Source organism: Rattus norvegicus, chromosome 2, assembly GCF_036323735.1.
Source record: "Rattus norvegicus strain BN/NHsdMcwi chromosome 2, GRCr8, whole genome shotgun sequence".
In the NCBI taxonomy this organism is placed as follows: domain Eukaryota; kingdom Metazoa; phylum Chordata; class Mammalia; order Rodentia; family Muridae; genus Rattus; species Rattus norvegicus.
The window spans coordinates 120997668-121022709 of NC_086020.1; the positions used below are offsets into that span (position 1 = coordinate 120997668).

The 25042-nt window shown below is 43.6% G+C and overlaps 1 protein-coding gene and 1 pseudogene across 1 annotated transcript in view; both read right to left on the bottom strand.

Moving 5' to 3' along the window:
• Qrfpr (pyroglutamylated RFamide peptide receptor) overlaps positions 1-25042 on the bottom strand; it is a 43786-nt gene that overhangs the window by 16433 nt on the left and 2311 nt on the right. The gene's annotated exons all lie outside the window — the stretch shown is intronic.
• On the bottom strand, positions 17603-18623 carry Pou5f1-ps3 (POU class 5 homeobox 1, pseudogene 3; annotated as a pseudogene).

Here is a 25042-nt window from a genome sequence, read left to right on the forward strand (position 1 = left end):
CTTAAGTCAAGACAGGTCTTAGTTGAGTACTACTACTTAGTTGGGCACAAGCTTTGCCCCAACTTGCCTTGCAAGCAGTACGATATTGTAGCTAAAGGGTGTGGCTGGCTCTGTATTTATGCCACTTTTTTTTGATAGCATGCAGAATACCTTCCTATACCAAAGATGTTGGAACATAGGGATAAAGGCTCTATGTAGGCACCAGCTTAACCTCTCCACTCAATATATGTTCATATTCAGCAATAGGGCCTTGCTGTCAGTTTGTGGAGAACAACCTGTTAATTGTCTTGGCAAAAAACCTGAGTTGTTTGGGGGTTCTCATGGAACTCCTTTGAACAACAACTCTATTAGTTGTAACCCAACCCTGGTACTGGAAACTTTATTTTGTGACAAGAGATGTTGAGTTGGGACTCTGTCTTCCCCATTTTTTGGTGATTTCATATGTATATATTTGAAGACCAGTATTAGTTTTTCATACAGCCCCTCAGTGCCTCTTTATTTTAGCTGTCTCTCCCTGTATTACCTCCACAACTCCTCCTTTCTCTCCCCCACTTGACCCTTCCAGCCCAGCCATATCTACATGATTTCCCTTTTGCTAATGAGATCTATGTGTTCCCTCTAGCTCCTCACTCTATAGCTACTTTCTGTGGATTATAGCTTGACTATTATTCCCTTCACAGCTTATATCCACATATCAGTGAATACATACCATACTTGTCTCTCTGTGTCTGGGACACCTCACCCAGGAAGATGTTTTTCTAGTTGCATCCATTTACCTACAGATTTCTTGGCATCATATTTTTAGTGGCTGAGTAATGTTCCATTGGATACGTGTACCCCATTTTCTTTATTCTTCTATTGAGGGACATGTAGGTTGTTTCCAATTTCTGGCGATTATAAACACAGCAGCAATGAGCATGTTTGTGCAAGTGTCTCTGTAGTAGAGTGAAGCATCCTTTATGCCCAAGAGCTGGATATTGACATAGATTGATTTCCATCTCCCCGAGGAACCTCCACACTGATTTCCATAGTGCCTGTATGAATTTGCACTCCTACCAGCAATGAGTGAGTGTTCCTCTAACTCCACATCTCTGCCAACACGAGATGTCATTTGTTCTGCTGTTCTTAGCTGTTCTTACAAATGTAATATTAAATCTCAAAGTAGTTTTGATTTGTATTTTCCTGACGGCTAAAGATGTTGAACATTTCTTTAACTGTTTCTTAGCCATTTGGGTTTCTTCTATTGAGAATTCCCTGTTTAGATCTGTACTCCATTTTAAATTGGTTGTTTTCTTGATATCTAGTTTCTTGAGTTCTTTATATAGATTAGATATTAGCTCTCTATAAGATGTGTGATTGGCGGAAATCTTTTCCCACTCCATAGGCTGCAGTTTTGTCTTCATGATGGTGTTTTGCCTTACATAAGCTTTTCGGTTTCATTAGGCCCCATGTCTAAACTGTTGATTGCAGTGCCTAAGCTAATGATGTTCTGCTCAGAAAGTCTCCCACACCTCACTTCTCTTCTGCCAGCTTCATTGTATCTGGCTTTATGTTGAGGTCTTTGATCCGTTTGGAGTTGAGTTTTGTGCAGGGTGACAAGTATGGGTCTATTTGGATACTTCTGCATGTGGACATCTAGTTTGACCACACCATTTGTTGAAGATGCTGTCTTTTTTTGTAGTGTGTATTTTTGACATCTTTATAAAAAATCAGGAGTTCATAGGCGTGTGGGCTTATTTATGTATAGGTCCGCAATTCAATTCCATTGATCAATGTGTCTATTTTTGTGCCAATACCATGCTGTTTTTATCACCATAGCTTTGTAGTACAATTTGAAATTGGAAGTAGTAATACCTCCAGCAGTTCTTTTACTGTCCAGGATGTTTTAGATATCCTGGTCCTTTAATGTTTCCATATGCAGTTGAATATTTTCCTTTCAAGATCTATGGTGAATTGTGTTAGGATTTTGAGGGTGATTGCAATGAATCTATAGATGGCTTTTGGTAGGATGATCATTTTTATTATGTTAATATTACTGATCCATGGTCAGGGCAGACCCTTCCACCTTCTCATAGCTTCTTTGATTTCTTTCTTCAATGACTTGAAGTTTTTATCAAACAAATCTTTCACTTGCTTGGTTAGAGATACTCCAAGATATTTTATATTATTTGAGGCACTTGTGAAAGGTGTTGTTTCCTCTGATTTCTTTCTCAGACCATTTAATGTCTGTATATAGGAGAGATACTGGCTTTTGTGAGTTAATTTTGTACCTAGTTACTTTGATGAAAGTGTTTATCAGCTGTAGGAGTTCCCCTGTGGAAATTTTAGGGTCACTTATGTATGCCATCACATACATGATATTATACTGCTAATAGAGATATTTTGACTTCTCCTTTTGCAATTTAAAATGACTACAAAACTTGCTTTTTAGGTCCATCTACTTGAAATATCTTTTTCCAACCCTTTACCCTGAGGTGATGTCTATCTTTGATGTTGGGGGTGTGTTTCTTGGATGCAGCAGAAGGAAGGATCCTGTTTTTGCATCTATTCTGTTCGTCTGTATCCTTGGGGGGAATTGAGACTGTTGGGATTGAGAATGATCAATGACAAATGATTGTTGATTCCTATTATTTTGCTGTTGTTATTATTGTTGCTGTAGTGGTGGTGTGTACACCTGCTTCTTTTCTTTTTGACTTTGCTGCTCTGGAATTATTTTCCCCTCTGGTTTTTTTTTTTTGTTTGTTTGTTTGTTTATGTCTTTAGGTTGGAGTTTACTTTCTAATGACTTCTGTGGGGCTAGATTTGTAAATAGATATTGCTTAAATTTGATTTTATCATGGAATGTTTTATTTTCTACAATGATTGAAAGTTTTGCTTTGTAAAGTAGTCTGGGCTGGCATCTGTGCTCTTTTAGTCTGCAGCACCTCTGCCCATTAAAGTCTCCATTGAGAAGTCACGGTGTAATTGGTCTGCCTTTATATATTGCTTGGTCTTTTCCTTTTGCAGCTTTTAATATTCTTTCTGTGTTCTGTATGTTTTGTGTTTTGATTATTTTGTGCCAAGGGGATTTTCTTTTCCAGTCTAATCCATTTGGTGATCTGCATGCTTCTTGTACTTGGGTAGGCATCTTTCTTTAGGGTAGGAAATTTTTCTTCTATGATTTTCTTGAGGATAATTTCTTGGCCTTTAATCTGTGTTTCATCTCCTACTTTTATTGCTTTTATTCTCAGGATTGGTCTTGTCACAGTGTCATAGGCTTCCTCCTGGATATTTTGTGCCAATAGTTTTTAAAATTTAACACTTTCTTTTAAAACCAAAGTATTCATTTCTTTTATCATGTCTTCAGTGCCTGAGATTTGTCTCTGTGATTCCTGTCAGTTTCTAAATTTATTTCCCGATTTCCATCTGTTTGAGTTTTCTTCCTTGGTGTTATTTCTACTTTTGTGTTTGGATTGGTTTTATTAATTTCCTACCACTGTTTATTTGTGTCTTCATATATTTCTTTAAGAGATTTATTTGTTTCCTCTTTATGGACTTCTATTTAGCATAAGGAATGTGTTAAGGTCTTTTATTTATGCTTCAAGATTGGACTGCTGTGATAGGATTTCTGGACTCCTGTGGAGACGTTGTCCCAGCCATTATTGACTGTGATTTTTTCCTGGTGTATGGGCATCTAGGATTGGGTAGCTTATAGTTTGAGATATTGATATTTGGTTTTGTCTTTGTTGGGTGGGTATTTATTCCTTGGTTTTTCTCTCCTGTTCTTTGGAAAGTGTGGTGCTTGTGTTTTTCTTGGGAAAATCTTTTCGGGACCTGAAAGGCATGGGCACTGGGGATTCCAGGCAAAATGTGTTTCTGGTTGGAACCTGAGATATGGAATGGGGATGGGCTGAAGGCAGTGGAGGAGCTCCACCAGTGGGGAAAGGAGGCTAGGAGCGGGAGGTCTGTGGGGTCCACGGGAGACAGGGGAGGAAGGCTGCATGGGTGTTCTGTTGCAGAGCTGGGGCTGAGACTCTGGGGTGTAGTTGGAGGGGCAGAAGGAGAGGTGAAGGTCTGCTGCCATCACACCTGATTCCCTGGCTGAAGTTGTACATAAATACTTCAAACAGAAAAGACCCCAAACTCCTTCTATTGGACACAACTATCTAATTTTATTATCAGAGCTTTTCTCTTAAAGCCTGTCTACACTGGACATGTCTCCTCTCTTGGTTATCCAGCACCAATCTGCATTTATTCTAATGCAAACTCAGTTTCTTTCTAAAACATCCACTCTTCTCACTTTGGGAAGCTTAGGTATAGACCAGGTGAGGAAGAGAAGACAGACATATGTGGGACCCTCCATCATTCTAAGAAAGTGTAGCACAGGTGAAAGGGTCTGAGGTGGTGGCTATACAGAATCAGGCCACAAGTGTTCACAGGTGGGTGTTGAGTACTGATGTGGACCTCTGATGACTATGCTAATCCCCCTGTGCCAGCTTCATACTGAGCCTGTGGGCCTCCAGCGTCCACCTTTTATACTCTCTTAAGCTACTTACGTGTTGCCTATAAACAAGTGATTCTACCCATTACGCTTTTCTGTTGCCTTTTCTTCTGAAAGTAGCATTTCTATAATGTAGCACAATATGGCTATGTTCTTTCTCTGTCCTGTTAACTCCAAGATAATTCAGATCCTACTGCTGCAGGATCTACAGTGTCTGACTCTGGCATGAAATGTATAATAGCTCATATCCTACTGGCTAAGGAACAAAAGCTTTGTCTTACTACCCACTGCTTCCTATCCACCCGTAGCTCATGCACACACTTATTTCCCACAGCGTGGACCTCTTTTTCTCAATGGGAATTGTGCCAATATCCTATCCACTCACCCTGCCTCTTGACCCACCACACACAGCAACCTCAATGATTTGAACAGAAAGCACCTTACTTGAAAACATAATGCTTGAAAATCGACAGTACAGCAGAGTGTAACCATGACTTCAAAAAGGACACGTGGAAAGGGCAGGAATTTCATGACTATTCATTGTATTAATGAATATTTAATAATTATTAAAGCAATGTTTTAAAGATTAAAAACATTGCTTTAATAATTGAAAAAAATGGTGTAGTACATAGTTGGATGAAAACAACTGATGATGGTAATGGCTCAGCCATGAATTTCTCCCTTTGTAGGCAGGAAACACATGGACAGATGTTTTGCAGCTTATCAAGGAAAAGAGGGATGCACATCTCCAGCATTTGAAACAATAGTCTGTCAGATGATAACACAACCAGGCATGTGATTAATTTACTATATCGCACAAGCAAGCTGTACTCAAAACTTTGTCCTCTGTAACCTGTAAATTTCAAGTCTATCAACATGGTTCTTAGCCTGCTCTGGATGAGCAATTTTGCCAGTTGTGAATCCCATTTTGTCCTGTTCAATATCCATTAGAAGGAGAGTAAAGAATAAAGAACAAATCAAATACAACCAAAGTTAGAATTGTTATACAAATATGGCAAAACCCCACAGAAGACCAAGACCGAACACTTCCATTAGCAAACCCTCTTGAGACCATCCAGATGCTGTTCCCATCTCTGTCCCAGAGGTCATCTTTGCAGGCCCTGAAGGAAGAGGTCGGGCCTGTGTAGAGCCTATGCCCCAACTTCTTGTCTCAAGCTTTATTCGAAGACCACAAGGGGTAGAGAAAGTAAAGATACTTTTTCCCCTTCAAGCCCCTTTAATTACATTTCTTGGTGCTGTAACAAAATGCCGGGGAAAAGGTGGTGTAAGGGAGGAGTGGTTTGATTTTGGCTTACAGTTCTCGGGCAGACATTCCATCATGGTGGTAAGGCATTGTATCTGCAGCCAAGAATCAGAGAGCAAGCAGAAAGTTGGCTCAGCCTATAACCTCAAAACACCCACAGCTGACCACTTCATCCACAGAGGATTTCTCTAACAAAAGCTACCAACAGGGGACCGAGTGTTCAAGCACGTGAGCCTGTGCAGACAGTTCATATCCAAACTACAACACCCTCCATAAAAGTATGATGCTCAGACCCTGTACTCAGAACTGACTGCATGCTTGTTTTCAAACCGCGGACAGAGGAAACTAAGTTTAAAAAGCTACCTTAGTCAAATCTATTCCCCAGGCAAAATAAGACTCTCAGCCTCTCCTGAGAAACATATCTGCCCAATTTCTAAACACCAATTTCTCTGTTAGCAAAGAGTAATGAGGCACACAGAGGATTACTCTAGACTTATGCACAGGGTAGATCCATCTTATCTTATCCCCTTGTAGCCTCAAATGACACCGGTTTATAACTAAGCTATGGAAACTAGAAATGTGAACTGAGTCAACATGGCTGCCTTTCTTCTGGAGGCCCTAGGAGAGAAGTTATCCCTGGGTTTGTTTCAGCTGGAGAAGTTGTCTGCATTCCTTGGTTTGCCACCCAGCTTTATCCTATCCTTCTTCTGAGACAATGTTTACACCTCCTTGTCTGCTTCTGGCCCTCCTGTCTTCCTTTCAAGGTGGTATTGGTTAGTTACTTGAGCCATTCCAGAATATCTAGGGCAACCTCCTCCTTGGTAGATCTTTAACTCAATCAATATTGGCAAAGTTTCTTTTACAGAGGAAGGCAGCGTAATCATAGGTTGTAGCAATTGAGAAATGGAAGTCTTTAAAGAATTACCACCCTATCGACACAATCATTTGATGCTTACAGCTATACTGAAAAGTGACCAGTTTTATCCAAAGCGATGTTTAAATGTAGGGCAACATCAGTTAAAATACCAAGCATATTTGTTTAAAGTGACCACAACAGTCTAAAGTTCCTCTCACAGAACTAAATCAACTCTGGGAAAGATGCCCAAATGCACGGAAAACTTATTCTATGCAGTATTTAGAACAGCTAAGATTTTTGCAGTAAACACTGCTATGGGATTAGCCAATGAGACAGCATTTCAAACCAGAGAGCTAGAAGATTGGAGGGGAATAACTTTGCACCATAGATCTGTGATGAAATAAATGGCGAACTGTTTCACAGGGGTTTAGGAAGGACACGGCAAATTTAAGAGTGTATACGAAACACACTGCTCCAGCAGCCTATGCGAGGAGATCTGTGGGGAGAGGGGAGAGAGAGAGAGAGAGAGAGAGAGAGAGAGAGAGAGAGAGAGAGAGAGAGAAACACAACAAAATAGGAGAGAATCTTTAACCTAATGGTAATGACAGTCCAGTATAAATCTAGCACTGTGAATCTGAGAGTAGAAAAAGAATGAGGAAGAAAGGAGAAAAAGAGGAGAATGGAGATGAAGCATTTTGAAAGAGGGAAAAAGCTAAAAGGAACTTTCAAAAGTCACAACCAGACTTCAGACTGGCTGGTATCTGACTGCATGAAGTCACTACTAGCTATGGTAGTCAAACTCTCTTCTAGACAACAGGAGAACACTGAGAAGTCCAAGACTTGTCCCAATTCCAGGGCCTAACACTGTCCCCATGCCTAGCTTTATGCCAGAGTAACCTCTGGAACCAGAGAAGAAAGGCGTTGTGTGATTCTAAACCACACAGTGCTAAATGTAACACTAATGTTAGTTTGTATTTGCTCATTACATTTTTTTTGAATTTGACATTGTACCTTGCATTGGCCACAGTGAGGGCTGGAATTTACTCACCCTCCCAATACTAAAGAATAGAGTACAAAACCCTAAAAATATAGACTAAAGAAAAAGATTAAGCACATCATTAAAACGTCAGGTTTAGTTTTTTATTTTTGTCTTTTTGAGATTATAATTTAATTATATGTCTCCCTTCCTTTTTCTCCCTTCCATATACTGCTCCTAATTCTCCTTCAAATTTATGGCCTCTTTTTCACTAATTATTATTACATGTATATATGTATGTACACATGTGTTGTTCAATATAATGCTCAGTCTGTATGACATTAACTGTATGTATGTTTTCAGGGCTGATTGTTTTGTATTGGTTATCCACAACCAATTAGCATGGGCTTCCCTGGAAAAGGCCACCACTCCTGTTCCCAGCTTTCCTCAACCACCTTGGTTCTTTGGGTAGGGTGAGGCCTCGTGTAGAGAGGAGCACAGTCACAACGCCAACTTTCTTCAGCTGACCTCCATGGCTACTGCTTCAGACTCCACTTCAGTCTCTAGAAGACACATCTCTTGGTGTTTTGAGAGATTCCCTCTCTGTAGCCTAGGCTGACCTATGGTCATGCCTCTGCCTCTGCCTGTCGAGTGTGAGAAATACAGGTCTGAGCCATCACACCTGGTTTTATTTGAGGTAAACTGAGTCTTTGCTCTTTGGAACCAAACAAGCACAAATACAATGTGTATCAAAGATACACGTGGTGGTTTGAAAGACAGTGGACACATAGGCCTTCAAAACTGTGTCAAGCAATTCAGATTTTAGATCAACAGTTAATAAGTGGGACCTCATGAAACCGAAAAGCTTCTATAGGGCAAAGGACACTGTGAAAAGGACAAAAGGACAGTTTGCAGAATGGGAAAAACTCTTCACTAACCATTCATCTGACAGAGGGCTGATACCCCAAATATGTAAGGAACTCAAGAAACTAGACATCAACAAACGAAATACCCCAATTAAGAATTGGGGTACAATGCTAAACAGAGAATTCTAAGCAGAGGAATCTTTAATGGCTGAGAAGCACTTAAAGAAATGTTCAACATCATTAGTCATTGAGGAAATTCAAATGAAAAGACTCTGAGATTTCATTTTACAGCCATCAGAATGGCTGAGATCACAAACTCAAGGACAGCACATGCTGGCAAGAATATGGAGCAAGGGGAACACTCTTCCGCTACTGGTGGGCCAATAAACTTATACAGCCACTTTGGAAATCAATTTGGCAGTTTCTCAGAAAATTGGGAATAGATCTACCTCAAGACCAAACTGTTCTACTCCTGGGCACGTACCCAAAAGATGCCTCACTGTACCACGTGGACACGTGCTCCACTTGTTCATAGCAGTTTTATTCATAATAGTCAGAAACTGGAAACAACCCAGATGTTCCTCAACTGAAGAATGGATACAGAAAATGTGGTCCATTTACACAGTGGGATACTGCTCAGCTATTAAAAACAAGGACATCCTGAAATTTGCAGGCACACAGATGGAACTAGAAAGTAGCATTCTCAGTGAGGTAAGCCAGACCCAGAAAGGCAGACATGGCGTGTCCTGACCCAGCCACCAAACCTTAGCCCACAGTGTGCCCTGCCTACAAGATGTGCAGGAATAAAAGACGGAGCAGAGTTTGAGGCCAACTAATGACTAGTCCAGCTTGAGACCCACGCTCTGAGAGGGAGCCGGCCCAACACTATTAATGATATTCTGCTATACTTGCAGACAGGAGCCTCGCATAACTGTCATCAGAGATGTTTCTGTTCACTGTTAGCATTCCTTCTAGGCTCCTTCCAACAGCCGCCTAGCAAAAGCCAGGTAGGCGTGGCTTGCTATCAAAAGGACTGTTTGGCCTCTCTCTCTCTCTCTTTCTCTGAACCTTTTTTCTCTCTGTACCTCCCTGTTTCTGGCCAGCTTCTTCCTCTTCCTCCTCGTCCTCGTCGTCGTTGTCCTCCTCCTCTTCCTCCACTTCCTCCTCCTCCTCCTCTTCCTCCTCATCCTCCTCCTCTTCCTCCCCATCCTCCTCCTCTTCCTCCCCATCCTCCTCTTCCTCCTCCTCTTCCTCCTCCTCCTCTTCCTCCTCATCCTCCTCGTCTTCCTCTTTCTCCTCGTCCTCCTTCTCTCTCTCTTGCTTTCTCTCTCTCTCTCATCTGTCTCTCTCTCTCTCTCTCTCTCTCTCTCTCTGTGTGTGTGTGTGTGTGTGTGTGTGTGTGTGTGTGTGTGTATGTGTGTGTGCGCTATGTCCTTCTCAGTCCCCTCTCTTTCTCGGCCTCTACTCCCTTCTCAATTCCCCTCCTCATACCTCCAAATAAACTCTATTTTTCTAAGTCAGACCTGTCATATGACTGGTACCTTGTGGGGACAATAAGGCACCCCCTCCCACTGCACCATACTGTGCTTTACAAAACACACCAGCTTCACCCAGCAACTGATGGAAACAGATGCAGAGACCCACAGCCAAATAGACAAAACTTGGGAGATCCAAGGAAGAAGGATATCTTGATATCTAGTTGATATCTGTGGGAGGCCTCTCCTTTTCTAAGGAGAAGAGGAGGAAAAGTGGATGGGGGGTGGTGGTGAGTGACTGGGAGGAGAGGAGGGAGGGGAAGCTGTGATCATCGAGATGTAGAGCAAATAAATAACTTAATGAACTAAAAAAAAATCTGTGTTGAGACTGGAAGACTCTGGGGACTTTTGAAGTTGGACTAAAATGCGTTTCGTTTTATAATGCGGCTGGCTATAAGCCAGCAGGAGTGTGGAAGGTGCTTGTTCGAATGAGAAGGGCTCCTAAGGCTCTCTATTGGAATGCTTGTTACCCAGTAGAATTATATTGGAAGGATTAGGCAGTAGAGCGCCATCCAAAGAGATGCGTGACTGTTAGCTCTCTGCCTCATGGTTATGTTTCAAGACGTAAAGTAAGCTCTCAGTTGCTCCAGCAACATGCCTGTGTTCTGGCTGCCATGCTCCCTTCCTTGAAGATCATGGACTCACACCCTGAAACTAAATACCCCTTTATAGCTTTCTTCTATAAGTCATGTTTGTCACAGTGTCTGTCTCTTCATAGCAATAGAAAGTAACAAAGACAAGATGACATTCCCTTCTTATAAGGCTAAATATAGCTAATTTCTAAACAGTGCCAAATATTATTATGATAACATGATGGATACTCATTGATTCATTTGAAACATTTTTATAGAATTTCCTGTCTGCTACGGACAACTTTCTATGCTGAAAACAGTGTGTGTGTGTGTGTGTGTGTGTGTGTGTGTGTGTGTGTGTGTGTGTGGTTACAATAAAATTTGTCTTTAGTTGTATGAGTCAGATAACTTGTTTTTCAATACTGAGAATCTAACTTGAATTTTAAATAATGTGTTCACTGTATTAACCACCATTGGCATCTTGCGAACACATTACATTTACTAATTCTGTTGTAGGTAATTTAAACTTTTAACTTTTCCACATCTCGATTGATTCTTTTTATTTCATTAGATCCTGGCTTAATTTGTTGTAAGAAGTTGGTCAGCACTAACTTTCAAGGCTTTCCCCCCCCTGTCTTTAAAGACAGCCTCAAGCTAGTCTCCTGCCCTGCATTACCAGTGTTTCTCAGAACCTGTTAAGAAAACTGATACTTGAATCATGTTCATTGTGTTGCTTAGATTAGCTTCTGACGAAATGAAATTCCTCCTCATAAAAAGCATATCCCTGTTGTTTCTAGATACCACAGTAAGGGATGGTTTTAAACTAACACAGTGTCATTGAATGGGCTACAGTCGCTCACATGCGTGAGTCAGTGTAGAGTTTGGGGAACAAGAGGAGAGTCAGTTAACAGAAATTACCTTTCATGAGGGTTTCTAAGGCAAAGATCATATCAAATTTCTGTTACAAAAACTTTCCTCTAAGTTCTAAACCAGCCATCTGAGCATAAGGGTAAGACTACTGTGGTCACGTGGCACCATGGTGACAAAGTGGGTCCGAAGTAGGCGGGAGGCAGGAGTAACTGAAGAAATAAACCTTCCTTTCCCACTGCAGCAAAAAGTCCCAGACAGAGACAGATTCCTCAGGTTTAAGACTGTGGACCAACACTTCCTAAGGAAGCTTAGACAATTCACTTGCTGAAAGAAATTGTGAGACAGGAGGACAAAGGCTACAAATCTCCTCCATCACAGACTTCAAACCCCTTTGACTCCTCCTCGAATGGAGAAATGCTTCTCCATTCTCTAAAGCTGGAGCAGCGTTCCATTATCACCGGAGTTCTGAGCGACATCCTATACTGGGTCGGCAGGAACCTGGGAGCTACTGCTTTTGCTTGTCACACAGCGACTCTGAAGAAGCCTGAGCTCCCCCAATTCAGAAAAGTGCGAGGACAGAGATGGCCTGCCTCCTCCAGAGACCTAATACAATGAGTCCCCTGGCACGTCACCAGCTTAACTTAGTCTCATGGGTGACTCCGGTGAATCTAGCCTAAGAACTCCTTGAGTGAATGAAGCTGAGAGCGATTGCTTGTGATTGTGGGATTGTGAACGGTGATTTCCGTGATTATTCACATTTGAGTGGTTTGTTATGCAGAATAGACAACTGACGTGCTAATACCCTTGCTCTCCTTTTCTCACCCATAAAACGAGGAAGAGAATTCTTGGTACAAGGTCAGCCCTGTGTGGTGTTAAGATTGGGTTTTCGATTCAGCGAGGCTCTTCCAACTTCCCTACAGAGCACACAGCCTGGTGCTCAGCTCTGCTGAGTGCAAGCAGGGCAGGGTCTGCACTATGGGGAGGTGACGCCAGTCCCCGACAACCAGAAGTGCCCCCAGCAGTATGAATTAGACAGCATGGTTATTTAAAGGGAGGTACAGGGCGAGGGATGGAAAGTTGGCCTCATGGGATCGTCTTAAATCCCAGGCTGGAATGGGGCCTGGCGGCATCTCTGTGTGAGGACATGATGTGCCCACATTGTACTACAAAGCTGGGCGGCCTGGAAGCATTCTCGAGCCTTTCAAGCAACTGCAACTCTGGACCAGCCATGGCAGTGACCTCTCCCCCCTCCCTAAAGAAGTGTCACCGCTTTGGCGATACATAAAACCAGCACTATTTTCTGCCTGCTAAGCACAAATGATCAATTTGAACCCTTAAAATTTAAGAGCAGAAATAACCTTTCATGTCGCTGGTTCAATATCAAATACAAATAGTCTACACGTTTATATGACTGGCACCATTTTGTATGTACTTGAGCTATTTACTACAGTGCACCTTTTTTTTTAATAGCATTTAATCAGATTTACTGGACCCAAGCCTATTCTACATGCAAGCAAACACATTCAAAACACTCAATCCATGAACGGCAACTGCATCTGCAGAGGGACCTAGGTTCCCATTCCCTTCGCTCACAGAATCAGTCATTCTCACAGAGGCCCTGTGCAGTGGGTTCATGCTGTGTTCGTTCACGCTGACGAACGTCACACCGAGTCTTTTAATGGTGGCGCGGACACCAGCTGCTGTCCTCTGCCACCTTTCATCACTCAGAGCCTTTATATGCATTGCAGTCCCACTAGGGAAACAAGTCTTTGAGGTAATCTTGCTGGCTTTTCGTGCGATAGTGGAAGAGATTCCCAAGTAATATTTACTTACGTCACACTGAGATCAAATTGGAATCCATAGGAACCAGATCTGCATGGGTTCTTTTCTATCTAACTTTGATTAACTTTCTCACTTGACAGTTTCATATATATAAACATATCATGGCTACTTCACCCACTCCCTCCTATCTCTGTCCATGCCCTCCCTCCGCTCGCCTCTTTACCCCTCACAAGACCCTTTTTCATATTCCTGTCTGCGTTTTGTTTCATGACCCGCTGAGTTTTACCAGAGCTGTGGTGTTCAAAACCAGAACTATCCCCTGGAGCCTGGCCGGCTCAACTGTGAATACACGAGTGAAGACAAGGACTGCTTGCCCCCTAGAATCCACCGGTAGCCAGCATTTCATCAGGATGGGGTGCGGTCCCATGAGTCTTTCTCCAGTCTTGACTGATGGCAGGCCTAGCCAATGGGGGCAGCGGCAGCTGACGTGAGATTATTGCTTAGATCCATGCCATGCCTAGAATGGAGCACCCACAGTCCCTTTGCCTACCTATCCTCCACCTCTTGCATCCTTTCTGTCTCCTTTTTGGCGATGTTCCCTCAGCCTTAGAAGGGAGGTATAGGTACTGTTGAAAGTTGACACTAATTGCCACTTTCTCTCAGCACCCTGAGCAGCCACGAGCCTCGGCATTCACTATCGACCACGTATCACAAAGGGAAGCTTCTTTGGGTAAGGCAGGGAACAGCATCTGCCTATGGGTATAAATATAAAACATAGATTTTAAAAAAAAAAAAAAAAAAAAAAGGATGTGAAGCCCGCGTTCTTGTAATACTTTCTGCAGCCGCCAGATGGCAGCATCGGATATTTATTTTTAAGCTGCTCTGGTCTTTTGATGCCAGGCAGTGTGATACCCAGCTAGTTTTTTTTTTTTTTTTTTTTTTTTTTTTTTTTTCGGAGCTGGGGACCGAACCCAGGGCCTTGTGCTTCCTAGGCAAGCGCTCTACCACTGAGCTAAATCCCCAACCCCGATACCCAGCTAGTATTAAAGCATCCTATACACCGTGACACACTGCATATGCCCATCTCTATGGAACAACTGTCTGTGTTCTCCCAGAAGGTGAGAACAGGTTATTTTTTAAGATTTCTGTGATTTGTACTGGCTCACTGCCTAACGAATGCTTTTAGCTTCACAAAATCAGATAAAACCAGAAAGCATTTCCCTAACTGTGGTAGGATTAATCATTAAGAGCCCATCGCTTTCAGATACAAAGGGGTAACAAACACAACATCTGATGAACCGTCCTCTTTGCGGCAGGCTAGGAGAATGCTACAAGGGAAGTTCTCCAATGCTGGTCTCAGACCCATCTGGGATTCTTCAGCGGCAGAAGAAAGCAAGTGGGGAACTGGCAATATAGGAGTTGGTCTGCCATAAAGGGAGAGGCGGAAAATGGTTCTGTTTTCATGATCTACAGAAACAGCTGACACACCTCATGGAGGATAGAGTGGCAGTGAAAACACTATTGAGGCTGACACGGGGTTTGTGTCTTTTCAGATCAGTCAGTCCAGGAAAGGTGGACATAGAACAGCTTCATAATGGCTAAGCTCAACCTCAAAGCCTCATGCAGGCAGGGACTGACTAGGTCACAGGGGAGGATGTCAAAGACTTCAAAGGCGGAAGATGTATGTCATGGGGCTTACTGGCTATTGGATGGGCTCAGTCCTACAGTCATGTATAGCCAACCCTATGATGTATGGCCTCCTTCAGAGCTCCTTGCCCAGGGGTCAATCATTCTAGAGGAGCTTGGTGGCTAACAGGATCACAGTCATCGCTGCATGCATGAGCTTGTGCCACCGAAAAAAAGACATTCAACTCGCATGCCACTTATGACCAACAGCAGATGCAGTGACTCACTCTGCTGGGGTGGAGACAAACGGCAAAGGGGCTCTCAGATGGTACAGCCTGTGGTTAGGCGGGAAACTTTGAGCTCAGCTACAGCCACGCTCGGGAGATGGATGAGAAGCGAGCATCTTGCGGTGTGTGGTGCTCTATGAGGACAAGCATCCCTCCAAGAATCAGCTCAGGTGGTGGTAAAGTCCTGCCTGCAAAGCCTCATGGGAAACATGCACGGCTACCAGGGTACCATGTGAAACTCAACCCGAATTTCCCCAGAGCGAATCCACTCTATGCAAGCCAATCAGGTGGGAGGGACCCTAACCACCCCCACAGCGCATGACTAAGGCGGGAGCAGTGGATCCCACTGCTTTGTTCACAATAACTCTGAGTAAAGTGAGGCCCACCTGCCTGCAACCCTTCCAGAAATTTCCAGATAAATCAAGAAGTGTCGTTTTTGATCTTCCGAGGTAGAGATCAATTTTTAACACAAATATCCTTTCCTGTCCTTATTCTCACTGTCCTACAGTGGGAAGATCTTCTATATAGACTCCTGTGGTCGCTAATTCCCTCTTCTACTTTCTATGAAAATTTAGTGATTTGTTTTCTGACTTGTGACAGAAAAGACACTAGGCTCTTTTTTCTTCTTATTCTTCTCTTTCTCTCAAAATGGGCACATGAAGCTAATTCGAAAAAGAACATTCAGATTAGTCCTGTGTCACAATTTCTGAGTTTTCTTCCAAATTACTGTTTCTGTATCTCTCTCTTTTTTAAAGATATTTGTTTATTTTATGCATGCGAGTACACTGTCCCTGTCTTCACACACACCAGAAAAGGGCATCGGATCCCACTACAGATGGTTGTGAGCCACCATGTGGTTGCTGGGAATTGAACTCAGGACCTCTGGAAGAGCAGTCAGTGCTCTTAACTGCTGAGCCATCTCTCCACCCCCTACGCTGTGTATCTCTTGAACACTTTTCTTTAAAAAGCTGTTCTCCTTCCTCCCGACAAGACTATCACTAGCTGTCATGGTTACCATTAATAGATTTGGAAAAGCATCCCACGGGACTCTTGATGTCATCTATTTGCCCATATGGAAATTTCTATAATAAAATAAAGCTCCGTGGTAAGCCCTCTGGTCTGAACAGGTCCCATAAATTAATTTCTTTCCAATAAAATAAAGTCCAACAACTTCTTTTAGCTTACCTCTCCATTTACCAGTTTGTAAGCTCTAAGAATTCGCCAACTCTTCCAAGCAGCAAGCAAGGCATGTCTTTATTTTTGGTCTTCCTCCCCTCTCCCATCCATCCTGTGGAATATATTCTTGTGTTTTATGTAACCATAGGCAAAGTGGTATTTGTTAAAAAGAGTGATAGGTGCTGTTCTGATAAAGCCTGAGAGCCGCACTTCCTGGTTCCTCCACACAGCCAGTCCTGACCTCTGGCAAAGGGACTGGGAACCTCCGTGAGCTGTGCTAGCCATACCTAGAGCTATAGCTTTCAAAAGAGAGCCCTTGTAGCTTTTTATTTGTATGTTTTGTACTCCAACCTATTTTTTAAAAATCTTTTATTTTACTTCTTTACAATTTATTTTGAAAGACTCGAGAGGCCAAGAGTCTCAGTAAAGTTACAGCAGACATCTTACAAAGGGACCGCTGCCCCGAGTTCTTGTCAGACTGTAGGCTGCATTTTGCACAACCTTCCATTTAGTCTTCTAAGCATTTCTGATTCTTTCTCACACTTTAAAAAAACATAATAACTCCACTGAGATCATATATGTGGAAGGCACTGTGTTTTTAAGAACTCTGCCTCAATCATTTTTTTAAAATTTGGCCTTCATAACAAGCTAGCCCCCCCACCCCCCACACACGGTCAATGTTGGTCAGCATTTACACCACGCAATGGTTTTCAGCTTTGGCTAGAAATTATAATCCCTCCCAATGTGTGGGACTTTTGAAAATGTGAAACAAGTTATGAAACACAGACCAACAAAACCAGAGCAACTTAGTGTGGGACCAAGTGTTGGTTAAAACTCCTCAAGTGGTATGATCCCTGTGTGCTCAAAGTCTGAGACTCATTGCTCCCCTCCCTCCCTCCCTCCCTCACTTTCCCTCTCTCCCTCCCTCCCTCCCTCACTCTTCTTCTCTCCCTCCCTCCCTCCCTCCCTCCCTCCCTCCCTCCCTCTTGCTCCTCCCCCTTCCTCTTCCTCTCCCTCCCTCTCTCCTTTCCCCCTCTTCTTCCTCTCTCTTTCTCCCCCTCCATCCCTTTTTTCCTCTCTCTCCTCCCCTTCTCCTTCCTCTCCCTCCCTCTCTTTTCCTCCCTCTCTTCTCCCTCCATATTCTCTCTCTCTCTCTCTCTCTCTCTCTCTCTCTCTCTCTCTCTCTCTCTCTCTCGTCCAAGGCTTCTTTAAGAACAGAACGATGTGCCTGTGCCGCCTCACGATCCGCAGCACTGGACTTCATCTTCTCTTCAGCACTTCCCTCCCCCGTGCCCCACCCTTCATGCTTGCCCACACTTCATGCTTGCCCACCCTTCATGCTTGCAATCCCTTCTCAGCAATTGAAGAACTTAGTCCCGAAGCCCTGCTGGCACAGGCCCCAGGTTCTCTTGGTCTACTACCTCCTTCCCGTTCCCTATGCTTGCCCCATCCACGGTCTGAGAGCCCAAAGCGGTGACAGGAAGAGTGAAAGGTTCACCCTCAGGGAAAGGGTGAAGTGGTGGTTTTTGTAGCCCTTTGCAACAAAATGGGGCCCTGGTGGACAGAGGAAAAGATACAGACTACCCCCGCCCCCAGGAAAGGAGATGCTGCAACTCTATATTCCTCTTGTTGGAAATAATCCGTATTTAATTGTTTGCCTTTCTGGTGACCACATCCTTCTCTAGCCCAAGCTGTTCTGCAATGCTGCTGCTGCTCTGCCTCAGGCTGGGCTTTGAGCACTGCAGAAATATGGTCTCCATGCTCCCTCTCAAGCTGGGTTCTCCTCCAGTTTCTTTTCTGGGCCTGCATCAGGGTCTCTGCTCTGAATATTTCCTCCACACACTTCTGCAGCAGAAGCCACAGCTTACACATGTCCTTGAAACTGAGCTGCAGGTCCTCTGAGTGGCAAATGGTCAGCTAGCTGAAACTTTCCAAAGAGAATGCCCAGGGTGAGCCCCACATTGGGAGTCTCTGCTGTTTGGGCAGCTCAGCAAAGTTCTTTCTGCAGGCTTTTCATGTCTTGGGATTCCTGGAGACTAGATTCCCCTGCTCTACCATAGACTCTGGGCCCAGGGGAGGCCCCCTTCGAGTTGCTCTTTGCTCCGGCTCCTGCCTGGCTCTTAGGCTATAAACTCTCCAGGACAACTTCTGCCATTAGATCACTCCAACCTGAAGTTCACAGTATGCCACTGACCATGGAACTCATGCAGCTGGGGACATTGGGAGATCCCCAAGATCTCCGAGCCTTGGTCAGCCCACCTGGAGGGTCTTGGAAGCCTAGTCAGGTCTGAGGTGACCCAGCCTAGCTCCAGCCTTCCTGGCCCATCGCTCATGGTGGAGATGAGAAGGCAAAAGCCTGAAGCTAGATGTACGTCTATGGGGAAGACATGCACTGCACTCCAAGCTCGGGTCTGATGGAAGCAGGGTTCACCTAAGGATACAGAAGTAAATTTTCTATATCAACTACCAAAAATTAATTTTCTTCATTTCCTTACTGGGCGAGAATAGTGAGTATACGTCAACGTGTCGATGTGCATTGTTCTTGAAGGCACCGCCATTACTTGAGATACTTTGGGCGCTTCTCCTTGGAATTGTTCTAAGTTTGACAGCTACCATTAAAAATATTCTTTTCGGCGTTGGGGATTTAGCTCAGTGGTAGAGCGCTTGCCTAGGAAGCGCAAGGCCCTGGGTTCGGTCCCCAGCTCCGAAAAAAAGAACAAAAAAAAATATTCTTTTCACTGCCCACCCCAGGATGGTGGAGGAGCCATAGACCTGTGTGCACTAGAGGAGGCTATCTTTCCACAGTTGAGCCTGTACTCATAGCAGAATGAAATAGTCACAGAGCTTGGAAAATCCCTAGCAAAGCTGCTACTTGTGCCTGCCTTTAAAGCCATGGTTCGCCACCCTCTTGGGTCCAACAACTCTTTCACAGGGGTCGCCTATGACCATCAGAAAACACAGATGTGTGTCCACTATAATTCATAACAGTAGCAAAATTGCAGTTATGAGGTTGCAGCAAAAAAAAAATAATTTTATGGCTGGCAGTCACCACGACAGAGGAACTGTATTACAGGATCCTAGCATTAGGACGGTTGAGAAGCACTGCCATGAGCACCTCCAACTTTCTTTGCCAACGATTAGAATCATAAAGGGGGATAGAATTAGAACTTCCTACTTCCTTCTGGGTCTTCAGAAGTTTCCATTTATCTTAGTCATCCAAGTCCCACTCTCTCTTAGACACCTCCGAATCCTCACCCCACCCCACCCCGTCCTCCAGCTCTCTCTACTTATACAGTATATTCTGGAACCCCCCCCCCACAGTTACAAATGCCCCCTGCATACTCCACCATTTTGCTAAATTCTTCCCTCCCTTCTTGGTCTAACTAAAACTAGCTATTCTACAAGGACGCAGCTTTCTCAACACCTATGGTATCTTACTACCTAGAGAAGTTATCCAGGAAGTGCTGAGTACGCCATGGTTGTTCCATGACAGTACCGGTGACCGCAATTTAGACCTTGGGCAGGAGGCGAGAGATGACGAGAGATCAGAAATCAGTGGACATCAGATTTCGCATCAGTTTTTATATATGGGGACTTCTGAGGAGTAATAGAAAAATAAAAGGCATTGCACTGCCGTGATGCAGTCTTTGGGTCAGGTGAAGGACCATGTCTTCAGATTGTAATTAAAGTTCCGGGTCACCCATCTGGCAAACATGAAAGTTCTGACCACAGTCTCTCAGTGCAGAAATGAAAAAAATGAACGAAAAGATCTTGCAAAGTGAGAGGAAGTGTAATAACCACCAAAGGGCAGAAGATTCAAAGAGGAACGTGAAGAGAGGGAGACTGGAGACGAGGACATCACTCTTGATTGGTGGTCGGGGGACAAACCAGCTGTTCAGAATTATCTAGAAACAACATGGCCAGGGAATTCAGAGGAGGCTTCCAGACATCATGAAAAGTTAAAAAGAGGGAGGAGCAGGCAAAATGAAAAAAACTATGGATGAGGACAGGTAAATTTGATGGCTGCAGGAGAGCAAAGGGCAATTCAATGTTGACATTTCACCAAACCAATCAGAGGGGAGGACAAAGACAGAGCTCTCGGGCCCCGTGTCTGAAAGCTATGCCACCCTGCATCAGTATAAAGAAAGCCCTAGGTACATGTCCTCTCACAGTGAGAATTCCCACTCCTGCTACCTGGGATTTCTAAAGACAGAGAATTCCTAGAGGTGAGTCAAAGAAAAGCTGAACCAACAAATACCTGGGGTTGGGGGTTGGGGCTGGGGAAGAGTTCAACAGTTCTAGCCATCAGGGAATGAAAATTAAAGGTCTTTGAGGTTCCATCCCTGCCCAGGTAAGGGATGTGGGGAAAGAGACATCATTATACACTTCTGAAGAGATACAAACTGGTATATGGCCACCACAGAAGTCAGAATAGAGGGACTTTAAAGAGGGATGGAAATGGAGAAGAGCCTGAGGAAGAGAAGGTCCACAGTGGGATCCAGCTCAAGGAGAGGTCCCAAGACCTGACACTATTAGTGAAGCTATGGGGTGCTCTCAAAAAGGGACCCATCATGACTACTCTCCAAAAGACCCAACAAGCAGCTGAAAGTGCAGATATGTGTACCCAACCAATGAACAGAAACTGCTGACCCCTGTGGTTGAATTAGGGAAAAGCTGGAGGAAGCTGAGGAGCAGGGCAACCCTGTAGGAGGACCAGCAGTCTCACCTAACCTGGACCCCTGAGATCTCTCAGACACTGGATCATCAACCAGACAGTACACACCAGCTGAGATGAGGCCTCCAACACAGATACAGCAGAGGACTCCCAGGTATGGGTTCAGTCAGAGAAGATGCACCTAACCCTCAAGGGACTGGAGGCCCCAGGAAGTTTAGAGGTCAGGTAGGGTGGGTGGGGTGGGGACATCCTCATGGAGATGAGGGTTGGGGGGAGTCTGGAATATGGAACAGTCAGGAGGGTGGACTGGGAGGGGAATAAAATCTGGAGTGTAAAAATAAATAATACACTTGGGTCTATAACTGAAGGATTCTAAGCCAACAAACCACAGAGATATTTACATATCTATGTTTAATGCTATATTAATCACAAGAGCTTAAAATATGGAACCAGCCTAGGTGTTCAACAATAGAAAAGTCCATAAAGAAAAATGTGTGACACACAGAGAGAGAGAGAGAGAGAGAAACAGACACACAGATACACAGAAGCACACACAGACACATGCATACATACAGAGAGACATAGACACATACAACCACATACACACACAAATGCACACACACAGAGATGCACATTGTACTCATGCATACATAATACACATAGACACATACATGTACACACACAGAGACAGACACGTACAAACACATGCATGTGTACACACATAGACACATGCATACACAGAGAGACACACACACCAATGCAGACACACAGATACACAGACAAAAAGATACACACATATATATTGATACACACACACACTTTTATTCAGCTATAAAGAAGGATAATATTGGAGTTGGGGATTTAGCTCAGTGGTATGCTTAACAAGTGCAAGGCCCTGGGTTCAGTTCCCAGCTCCAAAAAAAAAAAAAAAAAAAAAAAAGAAAAGAAAAAAAGAAGGATAGTATTGTTATTTTCAGGAAAGTAGATGGTACTGGAGGTGGTAATATTAGATAAAATAATCCAGACTCAATAAGAAAGACAAACATTTCATATTTTCTCTGAAATGAATGTTGAAGGAGAGAGAAGGAATGCAGAGAGAGGGGAAAGAGAGGGAGGAGAAAGGGTTAACAGAAGAAAAGAACTAAAATGTTATACATTTTCCCTTCTGTGTGGAGAACATATATATATATATATATATACATACATATATATATATATAGAATATATATATGTGTATGAGGTGAGGGAAGAAAGAAAAAGGATATTAAGGATGAATCTCAACAAATTATAATGTTAAAGATGTGTGAAAATGTCAAAATTAAACTTGTTACTTTGGACAATAATTGAAAAATGGATTAAAAAATAAAATTTTAAAAGAAAAGGCAAGCCAACACTAGGGAAGGCAAGTGTGATGATTTGAAGCACATGCCGGCAACCCATGCCTTGGGCCTGTGGATCAGTTGTAAGCTCTCAGCTACGACTCCAGCATCATGCCTGCTGCCAGGGTCCCCACCATGATGGTTATGACTCAACCTCTGGCACTGTAATCAAGCCCTCAATTAAACACTATGTTTTTATAAGTTGCCTTGGTCATAGTGTCTTTTCATAGCTGTAGAAAAGTAACTAAGGGGTTGGGGATTTAGCTCAGTGGTAGAGCGCTTGCCTAGCAAGCACAAGGCCCTGGGTTCGGTCCTCAGCTCCGGGGGAAAAAAAGAGAGAAAAGTAACTGAGGCAGAAAGGGAGAGGAATAAAGAGCTTCCATATTAGCTTGCCTTCTGCTGGGCAACTTGTAGATGATATAGATTAATGGCTCTCCTGACTGGAGTGTAGTCAGAAATAAATTCAGTGTTTGTGGATATATCTTCCTACCTGTCTTCTATGGAATACAGTGGTTCAAATGGGAATGGCTCCCAGAGGCTCACATATCTGAATACTTAGTCCTCAGCTGGTGGAACAGTTTGGGAAGGATTAGGAGGTGTGGCCTTGTTGGAGGAACAGTGTCGCTGGGGGTGGGCTTTAGGGGTTTGTAAGGCTTGTGGGATTCCCAGTATGTTCTCTGCCTCACGGCTGTGTCTCAATTTGTGATCCTTCACTACTGGATCATGGACTCTAACCCTCCTAAGCCATAAGCCAATTAAATGCTTTCTTTTATAAGTTGCCTTGGTCACTGTGCTTTATCACACCAATGAAAGAGTAAGACATTAAAGAAGAAGAGGAGGAGGAGGAAGAAAAAGAGGAAAGAAGGAGGAGGAGGAAGAAAAAGAGGAAAGAAGGAGGAGGAAGAAAAAGAGGAAAGAAGGAGGAGGAAGAAAAAGAGGAAAGAAGGAGGAGGAGGAAGAAAAAGAGGAAAGAAGGAGGAGGAGGAAGAAAAAGAGGAAAGAAGGAGGAGGAAGGAGAAAAAGAGGAAAGAAGGAGGAGGAGGGAGAAAAAGAGGAAAGAAGGAGGAGGAGGAAGAAAAAGAGGAAAGAAGGAGGAGGAGGAAGAGGAGAAAGAGGAGGAAGAGGAGGAAGAGGAAGAAGAGGAGGAAGAGGAGGAAGAGGAGGAAGAGGAGGAGGAGGAGGAAGAGGAGGAGGAAGAGGAAGAAGAGGAGGAAGAGGAGGAGGAGGAGGAGGAAAGAAGGAGGAGGAGGAAGAGGAGAAAGAAGAGGAAGAGGAGGAAGAGGAGGAGGAGGAGGAAGAGGAGGAGGAGGAGGAGGAGGACTGCTCTGTGGTGCTCTGGAAAGACAAAATGACCTGTTTGCTTTCCAGCCATCAACTGTAGCAATTGATTTTTGTAGTGCTGCCCTAGATGGGTTACAAACCAAAAGCATGACATCTCTGAAGCAGGCCCTGGATGGAATTGAGGACCATGAACTCCATCTGGCAGTTCCAGGGAGCTCCTAGTCCCAGCAAGTCCTGTCACTGGGCTCCAGGGTGGCCAAGGCCATTTCTCAGAGCCTTTTGTGAGGTGTGTGTGTGTGTGTGTGTGTGTGTGTGTGTGTGTGTGTGTGTGTACATGCTTGGGGGTCTGAGAACCCCTGATCACCAAACTTTACTTTTCAATACTCATCATCTGGGGATCTTGTTACAATGCATGTGCTGATTCAGTGGTGATGCTGTCCTCAAGGGAAAGAAAAGGCTCACTGCTACCTGGAATGTTTGGGACAGCGGCTTGTTGGAAACTCACTAACTAGAAGTGTGAATTATTTATGATCTGAGCCATAGAGATGTGGGTTTCTTTGTCTGTTTTTGTTTTTTACCCCATTGTGTTTTACTTTTTAATTTGAGTTCCATGTCAAAGTCATAAAATCTGTATTCTTGGTTTCTCTTGGGGAACAGCAGTAGCAGTTACAACAGAAGAGGATGAGCCACCCTGCCCTTCCGGGAAGCAGCTACTTGTGGCCATCATTTCCCTCCTGGTGAAGTCCACATGGATGCTTTGTGTTCCTCCCCACCCTCCATGACAGGTCTTCTTATTTTTGACTTTTACACAACACACTGTCTTCCTTCCTTCCTTGCAGTGACCTGCTTTTCTGTCTCCTCCTGTTATTCTCCGTTTGATAAAATCGACTGAAATGTCTTACACAGCCTTCTTAAATTACAGCATTTTTCTCTCCCCAAACTTAGAGTGGCAAATATTCTCAAACACCCCTCTCTGTTCAAACACCACTTCCTCGTTCCAGTGACAGAGAGGGTCCTCATCGATCACATTCTAATTTTGCTTATTTTGGGGCCTCTTGTAGTCTCTGAGACCCCACAAAGACCTCGGGATTTATTTACTTTTGTCTTCCCAAGGTGATAATTTGTCACATAGGAGATTTTTCAATAGATTTGTCAAGTAACTAATGAGTTCCTTCTCGTCTTTTACATTCTCATGAGCTCCCCTTTGATAATGTATCATGATTAGTTTTGCAATTATTACCCTACTTACAGCATGCAAGTTAATTCTCTTATACTGTTAGTTGTGAGCCTAGCCTTTAATGATGGAGTCATCCCTCCAGCCCAAGTTAATTCTTTATATACCTATCTGCAAGTCTTCTTTGGGCTTCCTCTTCTCTTCTGAACTGTAATTTTGCTGTTGTATACTCAACTTATAGAC